The 15,319-nt window shown below is 40.3% G+C and overlaps 1 protein-coding gene and 1 non-coding gene across 6 annotated transcripts in view; both read left to right on the forward strand.

The window, feature by feature from the left end:
- The window catches only part of Edil3 (EGF like repeats and discoidin domains 3), a 514,777-nt gene that overhangs the window by 428,347 nt on the left and 71,111 nt on the right, over positions 1-15,319 (forward strand). The gene's annotated exons all lie outside the window — the stretch shown is intronic.
- Positions 3,928-4,076, forward strand: LOC120101274 (small nucleolar RNA SNORA48). The gene has a single exon (XR_005501648.1). It is a non-coding gene; the product is annotated as a small nucleolar RNA SNORA48 (small nucleolar RNA).

The raw sequence follows: 15,319 nt of genomic DNA on the forward strand, positions 1-15,319 counted from the left end.
AAACTTTGTCAAGATATCAACCAGGAGTATCCCAAATGTCTCTGGACTATGCTTTTAGGTTTTTATTGTTTAATATACAAGCAGCTCATACTTACAGAGCTTAATGTCAGATTTTAATGCATATATACAATGAGTAATCACATTAAAACATTTACATCATTTTAACTGGAATTAATGTCAATTTACATCTCCTAGAACTTCACTGAAGAAATTGTAGGAACATACATAATAGTAGAATTTCCATATAAATTATCATTTACATTTTAGAAAATAACTTTAGAAAACAGCTATATAACTTCTACTTATGAGTAAAAGAGAAATAAATCCCTCAAGTGTATATAATTGTTATATAAAGACACACATCAGAACAACCTATCAGAAGTCTTATTTTACTTATTTCTATTGCTGCAACAAAACATCATGACCCAGGCAACTTATAAAAGAAAGCATTTAATCAGGCTTATGGGTTTGTGGGGTTAGAGGTCATGATGGTTGAGTAAAGGCAGGGAAACAGGGATAGCTGAAAACTTACATCATGATCAACAAGCATTGGACAGAGAGAATACACTGGAAATGACAAAAGATTTTTGAAACCTCAAAGCCCAGCCCCAGTGACACACTCCCTCCAACAAGTCACTCTTCCTAGTCCCTCCCAAATATTTTGTCAACTGAGGTTCATGTATTCAAACATATGAGTCATTGGGTGGAAGGGGATTGTCATTTAAACCATTATAGGACTCATCCCTGGAGAAGTCTCATTTCCTCTTTCTCAACATTCATTAATTGCCTGGAGGTTCCTATCCAGTAGAGGGGTCCTATTAGATGTTACTCTTTCAGCTTGTAATGTCAAATGGTGTTGTCATTTTGTCTCATGGAAGAAACCTTATTGTTGAGATTTCATGGTTACAGCTGTCCTGTGATGCATAGAAATACACTAACTTCCATCAGTCATCCTGTTCCTCTTGCTGAAGACCAGCCTTGGCTTGGAGAGGTGTTCCTGAGAGAAGGGGTGTTTGGGGTAAAACAAATGACTTGAAATAAAATCATGGCTTACAAACTAATGGCATATGTTCTACTCAAGACAGCTTTCCCAAATTTCTCTCAAAATCTCCAGATAGCTCTCTGCTCAAGACAGCTTTTTTATAATTCTAAAAAACTCTGGATAGCTTATCTCTTGTGGACCAAAAGCCCAGTTTTTTGTTTTATATGTCAGTTGAATCATTAACCCAGATTCCCTTTTGATTATCCCATGAATGAGCATCCCAATACCTCAGGCCCCATTTTTCTTAGAAAGAAATAACTAGCACAGACAATAAGATATCTGGTTGGGATTTCACCCTGAAATTACCATTCTGATCATTGGAAGACCTGGGCCTGGACCTAAACTTCCTCTGTTCCAGACTAACCTTGAACTCAGGAATCTTTGCCTGGTTTTGTATTTTCTGACTAGCAGGCTCATAGTGCAGCTGCCTCTGTTCCTTTATGTATGTGAAGCTCCTTGCACAATTCAAATTACATCCTTATATTTTGTATAGTTGAAAATGTATATATTTTCAAATTCATGATTTCAGCTTTCTTTCCCACAGCCTTTAGAGCTGTCCTGAAGGTCATAGCATTCTACCATTTTTGCTGAGTCATAGGTACACCCTGGGCTCCCAGACTCATGCTATCTCTGATTATTATGGAGTCAATAACCTTAGCAGAGAGGACATTCATAGAAACATAAATGTGAAAATATGTACACTATTATACAATCAATCCTTTTACCCACAGCAATCATTGACACATGTGGAGGCCCACACCCTCCTGACTTGTTCCAGGGCCAGGAACCATGACATGTCATCGTCCCTTACATATATCTAAGCAGGACTCAGCATCCTTTCTAGTTCTTACTATCTTTCTGTCCCCTGTTCATCAGAGGGTAGGAGTTGTGTTGTGGATGTATCATTGGCGTTGAGTCCTACAGTCAGTTGTTATCTGCACTTTTGCTAAATGGTGATTTCTGTAATAGAGGGAGACCTCTTCAGCAAAATGATGCTTCTTTGATAAACGGTATGAACCACACTTATCTGTAGATATAGATATTCTATTGACATTGCCTTTGGTTGTCTCCCAGAATTTGAAGATAAATCCCTATTGTCGATGATAGCCTACACTTTCACAAAAAAGGTTCTGGGCAAACTCATCTGTCTGTGTCATAGAAGACTCTCTCCTAAAGACTAGCTCTCATTGTATTCAAAGGTTTTTATGTAAGCTACTGAGGAAGAAACATAATCAACAGTTCCACTAAGTTTTGAAGATTATTAACCACAAACATAAAAAGCTCAGCAAGGAATCTCTAATGGTGTAATGGGGTACTTATGTCATAGGGATAATTGTAGTTTAATTGTACTTAAGTCCCACTGAGGAAGAATTCCATGTCTGGTACAGCAAACCTAGGCGACTACACATGACTGAAGAAGTCATGGACCCTAGAAGAGAACCTCTTATATCTGCTATTTTTATAAACGTGTATGTTTCTAACTATATTCAGAGTAACAAAATTTTGAAAAACAGTGCAGTAAACCAATGAAAGATGGAGAAAACTGGCAGCCTTGTGCATGATAAGTAAACATATAAGCACAGTGCAGTAGACACTCAGTGCACACACTTGGGAAGGATTATGCTTATAAAGTCCCCGTGCTACAGATTAGAATTTTTATGTGAAGTAATAGAAGGTACAGTTTACACTGATATATGCAGTTTTCCCAAAAATCTATCCATTCTCCCACTGTAAAAGGAAGAAACATGAAGTTTGCATAGCAATCATTGTCCACCACAATCCTGCAAAATGGGTCTTTAATGAGTTCCTAAGAGGTGAGTTTCTTGGTTATATATTCAAGAACTGCTTCTGTGGTACAAGTATGAGCTTCTCATGTGCCCCCAGTGCTTTGTGTCTCCCCTAAGTTCCCTGCTTGCCATGCAATTTACATTTGTTAGCTTAGCCTCTCCAAGCCCCATTTCTGCCTCTAAAGAAATGCCTGTTTATAATCATTTCAGACATTCCTAGAATCTTTCCAGTCTCCAGCCATCTAATCCCCTTTTACCTCATCTCAATTTGATATTTGTATAACAACTGAGTCCTGACCGTATTCTTTACTCTTGACATTTCTTCATGCCATTAATCTCTCAAGATCTTAATTTAAATATTAGTCTCATTAAATTAAATATTAATCTACCTGGAATTTGCTTAATTGTCTGACCATCATTTTAGCATGCTTAGGGTATTTTTGTTGTTGATCACATCACAGACAGATGGGATTTCAATGTCTTAAATATTTGTTATTCAAAACAGAGACTTACTGAGGCCCAGGGAGTGACAGTGCCATTTCATTACAATGCAGTGTAGATGGTATCAAGTTGGGGGAAATGCTGGAAGTTTTCACTGGCTCTGTTTCTGTCTCTAGCAAAATGGTCACTAGGTTAATGATTACTCATTTCTGTCATTTTCAAGTTAAGATGTTTAAATAAATACAATGAACTCAGTAGCCAGAACTTTAAAAAGAAACAAACATTGGTTTTATTGTTTTTGTTTTGTTGTTCTTGCTGTTGTTGTTTTGTTGTTCTGTTTTATTCTAATTCGGTGGGAAAACAAATTAAATTTGTGAAGAGGAGACAAAACATAGAAGCCAGGGGGTACAACCTTAAAGGTCTGATTTTACCAGATCTTGAAACAACACTCTTCAGGTAAGGCTCTGCTAAAAGTACCTCCCTCTGCTTCTACTAATCGTCAACTAATGTATATTAACTATATAGGAAAATAAAGATGGAGGCAGGAGAATCTCTAAAGACTCTTAGACCAGTTACCCAGCAGAAAAAATGATAAGGAAAAAATAATTTTAAAAAAAACCTTCAACACAGCCACCCCACCCCAATCCCACCCCATCCTGCCCCAACCCTGGCAATACATAAAAATACACTTTCTTGGTGGCGGTGTTTTTATATCAGACAGGGGCAGAGTAGATGGCGGTCCTTTGTTCATCCTAGCTTGATGACTGGCTTGGTGGGCAAAGCTGTCTCATGCCTAGGACTCATATTAATCAAATCAAATCAAATCAAATCAAATCAAATCCAAGCAGCACAGTACAGGAGTAGGAAGAGAGGCAGAGACCTAAGAACTGCCAAGCCACCCACAGATGTCCTTTCCAGAGCACAGTGCAGGCAAGCTGCAGATACCTTTTTGCTGCCATGACATACAGCACAAATGGAGGATGTCATCCAAGGGCCCACCAGCTGCATGGCAGGAGCCACCACAAGGTGCAAGTATGTGGTGGTCAGACGGGGGCGGGGGAGAGAGAGAGAGAGAGAGAGAGAGAGAGAGAGAGAGAGAGAGAGAGAGAGGGAGAAGAACAGCTTGAGCATTATAGAGAGATGGAATGGAGACTCAAGAGTGGAAAGGAATAACCTGTTCTGAGTGGCCAGCCCTATTGCCTAGATCCATGTTAAGGTCCCAGTCAGAGCTACAACTGAAGGCCATGCCTGAACTCATGACTACACAACAGAATGGCTTGGTGTCAATGCCCATGGCTCATCTTATCACTATAGAACATGGGGATGTCTCTGGTCAGTGCGGCCACTGGGGACCACATGAATGTCCAGGAGCTGTGCATAACTGGCCCTGCCCCTCACTGAATGTGGTGTTCTGGATACCTGCCCCACATGCACTGCACTCATAGGCATCTGCACTGGAGAGAGCAGGCCCTGCACCTTACCCAGGCAGCACAGTGGAGCTAGCCATGGTGGCAGGGGTAGATGAACCAGCCCCAAACTGACACCACCACTAGTCTACCACAGGATGGCACAGGCACAGAGGTGTTAGCCCTGCTCCCTTTTCACCACTGACACTCAGGAAAGTTTCCGACAGGATCTTGAGTTGAGGAGAGCAAGAAGAGGCTATCACTTGGTGCAACCCTCAGGAGAGTAGGCTCTGTACTTCACCTAAATAGCACAGCAGAGCTGACCATGGTGGTGAGAGCACAGGGGAGCCAGCCTTGAGGGTAAGAGTGTGGGAGAGCTAGCTCTGGCACTCCTCAGCAGTGAGGTGGCCTGGTTGCATGTGTGGCAGCAGTTGGGAGAACTGGCTCATGAGAGAATATGAGCTGACCTATCCATCCCCAGCTGCAGAACTTTGGAGAACGGGCCCTACACTTTACCTGGGCATCACAGTAGTACTGGCCCTGGTCAAAGAGGAGCAGGTGAGTCTGTTCCAAGGACATACTGAAGGAGACCTGAGCCCAACTCTCATTTACTATGAGATGCAGTAGGTATGGGAGTGATGACCCCCAACCTTTGGCAGTCTAGAGAACTGGCCCTGGGGCCATGAAGGTAGTTACAGCACTTGGAAGAGCAGCTGCACACTTCTGGGCAGTACAGTAGAGCTGACCCTGATGATAAGGAGTTGGGTACAGGTAAGTCAGCCTGAAGACAAGATTGGAGGATAATTGACCCCAGCACTCTTCTACTGTATGGTCATCTGGTGGGGGAGTGCCCTCTGCCCCTCTTCCCTTTCTACCAGAGACAGTAGGGAGAGCTGACTCCAGGGTCGGGAGACCAAATGGGCTAAACGTACTCATCGACAGAGCAGCTTTTAGGAGAGTGGATCCTGCACTCTGCCTGGGCAACACAGTGGAATTGACTCAGGATGAGCTAGCCTGAGGGCATGAGAGCAGAAGGGATGACCCTGCTTGGTGCAGATGGCTGAACGAGGTGGTCTAGCCAGAACAGTGCTGAAGAGTTACCCTGGTGATGCTGATAAGGAAGAACCTGAGGCTCACCAGCTCAGCCACCAGCCAGACTCACATCTGGGGCTCTGAATCAGCACACACCAAAACCTATAGAATCTGCAAATGATTGGGGCATGTGAAAGGGCCAGTCCTGCTGTGAAAAAGATGTGAGATCTCTGTGACACAGGCCAACAACAGGGTAACTGGGAAGAGTGTCTTAAAACTGATGGTGTCACAAAAGTAGGAGAGCTTGAACCAGACGAGTGACTCAGTACAAAGAGCATTTGTAAGTGAAGAGAAAACACTGTGACATACTACAGCCTCCATGATGAGATGATTTCTATGTTTTGTTTTCGTGTGTGTGTGTGTGTGTGTATGTGTGTGTGTGTGTGTGTGTGTGTGTGTGTGTTTTATTTTGGGTGGGGAAAGAAAGGACAAAGGACACATATGAGGGCATGGGAAGATGAGAAGCGAGACTGAGGTACATGATACGAAATTTTCAAAGAATCAATAAAAATCTTTTAAAATTTTCAAGCAAATTAGACTATGCAATGGATTATCTTCTCACCACATGTTCCATGGTATGTGCGCACCTACTTTCACACTCATTAACACACACACACACACACACACACACACACACACACACACACCATGATTTATCTTTTTCCCTTGCTCAAGAACAAATATTGTTCTCCTGTCATAACCTCTAGATTGAATATGTGCCTGTTCTTGTAGGAACCATCAGAGACTTGATCTATTGGCTTTGGCTGCCTCTACTCTCTGCTGTTCTCCATTCTTTATCATGTTGGCAACAGAGCAGGAATCTTTCAGCCATATCCTCTTCTGGGTTTAATACCAATGCGGGAAATGTAACTATAACTGCCCTGAAACACAGGCACCATGCAAAATTATATACTGTACTAAGAGATTTTATGATTTAATTGATTTGTGTCCAATATTGTAATAATGGTTTGCAGTTGTCCAATACCACTTACATGACAGAATGGCTGACATGCTTCTAGGAACAACTAGACTTAATCAGGAGCAACCTGCTCTCATTTCGTCTGAGCCACTCATCACAAGCTATCTTCAGATATCATTAAATCCAGGCATCATTAAATTTACTATTGAAATAAAGGAGCTTAAGATTACTCATAAACAGGTCCCAGAAAAACAGGAGCACAATGGTTGTACTTTATGCTTCCTAATGGGTCAATTACAGAAATCAAGGTTAATTTAAGCTACTCATTTTCTGACCTCATTGTATATACAAGTATATATGTCAAGAACATAATGAGACTCAGAGTGTTGCTCACTTAGAAGTCTACATGCATTAGAGCATTTTCTCTTCTCAGATGGATATTTTAAGCAGACAAGAAATAGGCAAATGAATAAAACATGGTAATAGAGTGTAATAAAGTAGAAATTGAGACACATCCGCTAAGAAATATCATAGATAGCATACAGATTTCACTGACCATTAGAGTGACTCACCAGGAAAGATTTTGATGTTTTTAATCCCTAAAGTAATTATGTGATAAATCTTACTGAGTTTGGATTTTATTAAAAATTTTAAGAATATATAAAAATGGATTAAAGTTTCAGCTTCCTAGATTTCACAGTCATTTTTAATATGTAACAGCTCAGCAGTTTTAATGATTACTACTAAGTAATTTTGCTCTTTAAATTGATATAGAGATAACTTCAATTGGTACTGTTATATATCACGTATTAGTAGAAGGCACTAGGAAGCAAAATTCATGAAATAAATGCTTTGCTGCCACTTTAGCGGTTTGTCCATAAAATATGTGCTTATGTGCAAACATCATGCCTTCATCTAGTGTCCGTCAACCCCGTGGAGAAGGGGGTTGTTAGAAGAAAAGCCAGAGACTTTGCTAGAATACATTGTACTTCTGGTAACAAACTCAATACAACATCCATTTGGGTGTATTTTGAGTCCTTTCTGAAACAAACTAGTGCAAAACTCATTTTGAGATGCCACTGAATTCTACAGGACAAATATGTTATCATTTTTTCAATAAAAACATATTGTATGTGAAAGAAATCAATACAAAGGAAAAGGCAATGCATAACCTACCTCTTACTGTGGTAGAAAGCATCTGAAGAGATGGGAGGCTTCCTTGGACTCACAATTCAGGAAATGGAATCCCTAGTGGTGAGGAAGTCATGAAAGTTGAGGGACAAGGGCATAGGCATCATAATCTTGAAGCATGAGTTACTTAATTTTGGAATATCAGAAAACAGAGGTATAGGGTAGAACCAGAGCAAATAGCCCCTCAACAGTGTACCCGCAAAGCTTTCTTTCCACTAGCTAGAAGAGATTCTATTTTATTTGTTTGTTTGTTATTTTTACACTCCAGAATTTATTCCCCTCCGACTGCTTGACCTCCCATACCTTCTCCCTGCCCTCAATCTCCATGAGGATGTCACAACCCCACCCAAACCACCCACCACACCAGATCTCTAAACTTCTTGAGCAAGGGAAAAAGATAAAGCATGTCTCTTGAGTGTTAGGTGCATCTTCTCTGACTGTACCCAGACCTGGGAGTACTCTGCTGTCTATATGTTGGGGGCCTCAGCTCATAAAGTTTCACATGATCCAAAAATATTGAACCAGCTAGGTTTCAAAACATTAATCTGTGAGTTATCATTTCACATTCTAAAAACAGCATATTTAAACACACACACATGCATACGCATATACAAAGAGAGAGAGTGTGAGAGAGAGAGAATTTTTGTAATGAAAGACAGTATTTTTGTATACCATTGGCTTAAGAAATGCATACATAAGACAAGACAAATAAATAAATGAAATGAAATATATATATGGTTTTATATAGAATAAATTTTAAGTTAGCTTTATTTTAATCAAGAAATTCCAATAGAAAATAAGTTCATTGAAAAACAAATTGAGAAATGTTTTCTTCTGAAGTAATTTAGGTAGAAATACTCTAATAGATTCAGGTTTGATTTTTTTTAGGCTAGAAGTAATTTGGAAAGAACTAAGCAATTTGGTGTTGCCTAAGAATGTTTCTTTCTCATAAAATGCCAGGCTCCAAAAAGAATACATAAGAATTAGCAGCATCCAATTGTAACACTTTTATCCACATCTCTTTTTCCTTCTGCTATTTCAGGAAACAAATGTATTTTCATTTCACTCAGACTTTGCTGCCTGGATATAGGCAAAAAGAATCAAGGCAAAAATGTTTTGTTAATTAAAGAAAAACCTCAACACAATATCCTGTAACAGTAGAATTATTAATGGGATGAATGATTGTGTGAAAACCGTAGAAGGCTTGAAACCGTGAAAGCTACTTTGTCACACATCCATGTAAATGTAACTTCGTAGATGATTCAAATGCCTTCTATTTATCTTACTTCACTCTTGATAGAAAGATGGCACAGCTACAACTAAGGAAAAGTATCTGTCTGAATGTATTCCACAAATCAATATAATACTCCATTTATATAAGGTGATCTTAAAATCGTTTGCATCCCAAATAGTGAAGTTATATACACAATTTGGAAGACTTTTCAACTACAGACTAAACATAACCATGTTACAATGTTCAACTAAATTACCCTTTTCAGGAGAGCTGCAGAGAAGTATAGGCAGAGTTATACATTAGAGAAGCCAACTTGAAAGCTAAAAGTGGGGACAATGTGAGCAGTAATTTGAGAGGACAACAGATTGACTCATCTGAGAGGTATTTTAAAGTTGGTAATATTTTATTTTTATTTTTCAGCTTGGGGATTGCCTTGGAGGTCATGATTACAGAGCAGGTGTTCAGTATTCCAGAAGCAAATTTAGGGCAGCCTAGTTTCTCCTTCTGCTAGCCTGACTGTACAAACTTTTACCACATTACATCAGATTCCATGGAACGCTATGTTTATTTTTCTTAACTTTTTATTTTTTGTGAATTTCACATCATGCACTCCATTCCCACACATTTCCCTTTCCTTTCATATCTGTCCTCCACCCTTGCAACCTCTCCCCAAAAGAAAACAAAAACAAACAAACAAAACAAATCTTACCATGGAAACAGTGGTGTGTCATGGTGTGTCAAGGTGTGTCACACAGTATACCCCTTATGCTCAAATAGCTCTACTTGCAAATGTTCACTGCAATGAGTAGTTAGTCTGGTTCAGGACCTCTGGACTCTGCTACACTATCACTACTAGGTCCTCACTGGGATTCCTCTCAGATATCCTGTAATCACTCTGTGTCATGGAGATCCTATAATTTTGTATCTATAGGACGAGCCCCTTCATGTGTTCCAGCAGTTCATTGACATGATGGATGTTGGGGTGGACCAATTCAGAGCTCTGGATCTGGACCTGAGCGGAAGCTGAGTTGGTCAGCCCTCTAGCACTCCTGCACCCAGCCAACCAGAGTCAGCTCTCCCATGACTGCACAGGTGAGAAGTAGGAAGTGTAGTAGCCAGCAAGGGTCAGGAGCAGATCAGCATAGTACTTGGACATCAACATGACCTCAGGAAGCAGTCCAGATGACTGACATCCTCATGGTCTTTGTTTGTAGCAAGGGCCTTGGGCATCAACACAGACCCTAGGTACAGCAAGATCACAGACCCAAACATATCCAGCAGCAGCAGCCATCCTAGCCAAGACATCATTATGGTCTCAAGTGGCAACACAGGCCACTTAGATCAGTCTGGTCCAGGGACCAAGACAGTTGCTGGACATCTACATGGTTTCAGGCAGCAACCCAGACATTGTTCTGGCCTTCCCTTTCAGTGTGAGCCACAAGCATGAGCACAGACCCCAGCTGCAGTAGGGTCAGGGAACAGATGTGACCCTTTGTGGCCCCCTGGGTTAGACATCACCATGGCCTCTGGTAGTTGTGTGGGCTCCTTATATCTGCTTGCTTCTCACCACTGTTGGATCTCCAGTTTCACCTTTCTCCACAGGGCACAAATGCTCATCTCCACTCTCTCCCCGATCTCTCCATCACACAATCCATCTTTTCCCTTTCTCCATCGCATATTTGCTCATCGCAGTGGCTCCTACTGCAGGGACCCAGCAGACACTTGAATGTCTTTCTTTTTTAAGCCAGTCAGCCCTGAGCCTAAAGATTATGTTATAAAGACAGTGATCTTAATTTTTTTTCCTTGCAGGAAAATCTTCAGATTAATTTGTTTCAGCATTTCGTTTTCTTTTTAATTTTTATTAGATATATTTCTTTACTTACATTTCAAACGTTATTCCCCTTCCTGGTTTCCTGTCCATAAACCCCCATTCCCTCTCCCCCTCCCCCGTACAAGTATTCCCCCTATACATCCCCCTTATTGCACTCCCATATTCCCCTGCACTGGCCAACCTTGGCAGGACCAAGGGCTTCCCCTTCCACTAGTGCCCCAACAAGGCTATTCTCTGCTACAGAAGCAGTTGGAGCCCTGGGTCAGTCCATGTGTACTCTTTGGGTAATGGTTTAGTCCCTGGAAGCTCTGGTTGGTTGGCATTGTTGTTTTTATGGGGTTGCAAGCCCCTTCAGCTCTTTCAATCCTTCCTCTAATTCCCCCGAAGGGGGTCCCACTCTCAGTTCAGTGGTTTGCTGCTAGCATTGACCTCTGTATTGGACATGTTCTGGCTGTGTCTCTCAGGAGAGATCTATATCCAGTCCCTTTCAGCAAGCACTTTTCGCATTTCTTCTCTCAGCCCTTCCTGTTTCAAAAGGATGACGTTACCGTGAATGAGTCAAAGTATGGAAACAGAGAAGGTGCCCCACTAGGACTTCTAACTTTGTTGCAAGAATGGAAGAAAATGTGTTGCATAAATTAATAATCTAGTCAAACTAGTTTTATTTATGTAATAAGATGAAGACTATAAAATCTCTGTATTCAGTTTATAGAGATGGGTCATTCAGCTGGTAGATACTGCTTTACCACAAAGATGTTTCTTAGAGTTTCATTAATTATTGAATGAATTTTATTTATTATAAAGATCACTGATACCTATGTTTCATGTTTTGGTTATTTTAAATTTTTTCTCTTTTCTAAGTAAATTTACTCTTTCAGAACAGTAACTGATGCTTCTAGACATTTGAGCAGTAGTAAATTTATACAGATACTTAACATGAGCCAAACTATAAAAATTCATATTTGCACATTATTTCTATAGATGAAAATAGATTTTCACTAATTGATGAAATCTGACATTAGGGAATAATTATATGGGTGGAAGAGATGGCTCAGTGGCTAGTAGCATATACTGTTATTGCAGAGAAGCCCAATTCATCTTCCCCCACCTATGTTAGGTGTCTCACAACTGTCTATAACTCTGATTCCAAGAGACCAAACACCTTCCTCTGATTTATGTCAGACACTCACCGCATATGCACATACACACACATGCACACACATATACACACACAAAATAGAATTAAAATAAACTTTGAGGAGATAATTCTAGTCTCATACTTCCCAAAAGTAGATGAGGTTCCATTGTTTCTACAATATAAAAATGCCATGGAGATGCTCTTAAAAATTGAAAGACCACTTTGTCTTAATAGTGAAAATTCAAAGAATATATTATCACAATCAAATAGATAATTTCGTGATTGGTATTTTGCTTTATTGATGTTAATTTTTTTCTTCATTTTTCCACCTTTATTAAATTGGGTATTTCTTATTTACATTTCAAATGTTATTCCCTTTCCTGGTTTCCAGGCCAACATTCCCCAACCCCTCTCTCTCCCCTTCTATATGGGTGTTCCCCTCTCAATCCTCCCCCCGTTACCACCCTCCCCCCAAGAATCCGGTTCACTGGGGTCCAGCCTTGGCAGTACCAAGGGTTTCCCCTTCCACTGCTGCTCCTACTAGGCTATTCATTGCTACCTATGAGGTTGGAGCCCAGGGTCAGTCCATGTACAGTCTTTAGGTAGTGGCTTAGTCCTTGGAAGCTCTTGTTGGCTGGCATTGTTGTTCATATGGGGTCTCAAGCCCCTTCAGCTCCTTCAGTCCTTTCTCTAATTCCTCCAACAGGGCTCCCGTTCTCAGTTCAGGGGTTTGCTGCTGGCAATTGCCTCTGCATTTGGCATGTTTTGGCTGTGTCTCTCAGGAGAGATCTACATCCGGTTCTTGCCGGCCTGCACTTCTTTGCTTCATCCATCGTATCTAGTTTGGTGGCTGTATATGTATGGGCCACATGTGGGGCAGGCTCTGAATGGGCGTTCTTTCTGACTCTGTTCTAAACTTTGCCTCCCTATCCCCTCCTAAGGGTGTTCTTGTTCCCCTTTAAAGAAGGAGAGAAGCTGTTGATGTGAACTCTTAATCTGAGGAATCTATTATTAGGCTTCCGAGCCAAGCCCTCTGATATGTGTTGCTTCTCGCCCTGCAGAGCTTTCAGTCTTGCTGGGAATCCTCACACAGAAAAGTGCAGGAGCAGAAATCCTGTCAGCGACCATTCTTTTCATGATTGAATCCCTATATAGTGCAAGTGGTGATGATGTTTAAAAGATACTGGAGCCAACATGTAGATTTCAGAGCAGGAAATGGAAACTGTGAGAGTAAAAGCCAAGCAAGTTAGCTGAGTCAGAAGAAGTAAGTGCATAGTTTAATCTGAGCAAATTTGGGAAGATGGGAACCTCTCACTACAACAGGAGGTAGAGAACGGGACTGATGGCTCTGCAGTTCTGAACACTGGATGCTCTGCCAGAGGAACCTGATTCTGTTTGAAACCCTGACATTGTAGCTCACAACCCTCTGGGCTTTAGTCCCAGGAGATGCAACACTCTCCCGGCCTCTGTGGGAACCAGACCCACATGGGGCATAAAGCTTAAATACAGCCAAAACCTCCCTGCACACATAATTTAAAAATAAATAAAAGATAGCCGATGACAAAAAGGAATGATGAAATCCTTTTTGCCAGTGCAAATGGCCCAGCCAGCCCTCAAAGGATGCATCAATATCCAGAGAAAGGCATCACTCGATGGCTTTAGACACTTATGCACACCCCAGATGTATTCCCTAGATGGCTCCGGCCATCAATATCATATCTTCCATCGGTAGTTTTCTTTTGTCTGCCTACATTTTTGTCCTAGGATAATTGGCAGAGAATGAATGGCAGAGTACATTTATGTGCACTGTTTTGAAAACGAATGTGTTAACTTTTGTGATATTCATGTGAAGTTAAATAAAATTGAGAAAATAGAGGTGTGATTAAAGAAGAAAAACATGTTGTTGGATGAAATTTGGAAGCAGATGGTGGATTGATGAGGCAGATACAGTAAAATGGAGTGATTGGTTACCAGAAAGTACATTTAGCTCTTTCCAATTAAAACAAGACCTGACTACTTTGCTGTATGTATCCCTTTTATACATGAAGAAATTTTACCATCTCAAATATTTCTAGATGTTATTCTGAAAATCAGTTATTTTTCAGTTCACTAGGTAATGAATGGAATTACAAGTGTGCCAGTGATATAGAAATTTTAAACAAAGTTTTGAAAATGAAATACACGAAATGATAACGTTTAAGAAGCAAGAAAAATAAATGTTTAATCAAAAGATAGGCTTCAGAAACTCGAAATATAGGATGCTTTGAAATGACTGAATTTTTAAAGGATTCAAAATAGCAAGAGTTCATGTTCCATTGGCAAACACTGCCTTTACACTTGGTAAATAATGCAAAATGCTTCCCCTATCTGTTACCCATGATGTCTTCTGCAATGCACTCAACTGTGTCCTCCTGGTCTTTACTGTCTGAGTGCTAATAGTTTAGCAAGTCATCTTTATGATTTATTCTTTTTGTTTTCTGGGATAAAAAAATACAATTCTGAAGAATAAATCACTACTTTAAAAGTGTATATTTGTAACAGCACAGTTTCTTTGCCTTAGCAGAACAAGCAATGCTAAATTGGGTTCTCTGTTTGGTGTATTAGATGACAATAATTGAAGTATTGACTGGTCTTTTTTCTAATTTAAGAAAAAGTCCATTTTTATCACATTCAAACTGATGAGAGCATTACATTCTTAGATGCCAGGTCAGGGCTCATGCCTTTTACTGATTCTCAGCTGAGGGCTACTACCATGTCCTCGAGGTCAATTCCCAGTCATGTGCATTTTTTGGTGATATGGCTGGTATAATCAAGGTAAAAGAGGAAATTATTTCCACTCTGATGAGATGTTATCTCATAAAGATAGCATATTCAAAATGGCACATTCAAACCACACATCCCCCTCATATTTAGGCAAAGGGGATCTATAATGGGGTAGACATGATGTGGTTATGCCAGTGGAGACCTAAGATCTACACTTCAGTCAAATATCTCTTATAAAATCCTTTAGATCTTATTGAATCTTATTAAACCCTTTAGATCTAAACTCTCTTTACTGCTTGTTCTAGAACACATCTATTTAGATTCAAAAACATCACCTGGGAAGCTTTAAATCACCTACCCAAAATACAAAGGGCACTAAATCTTGCATGGCAGCATTAGAAAAGAAAGCATCAGAACATTCTTTTGCCCAAAACATCTCCTTTCCGTGAGAGCAGCACTGTCCACAGTTTAGTGC

This window comes from Rattus norvegicus, chromosome 2, assembly GCF_036323735.1.
Source record: "Rattus norvegicus strain BN/NHsdMcwi chromosome 2, GRCr8, whole genome shotgun sequence".
NCBI classification, from domain to species: domain Eukaryota; kingdom Metazoa; phylum Chordata; class Mammalia; order Rodentia; family Muridae; genus Rattus; species Rattus norvegicus.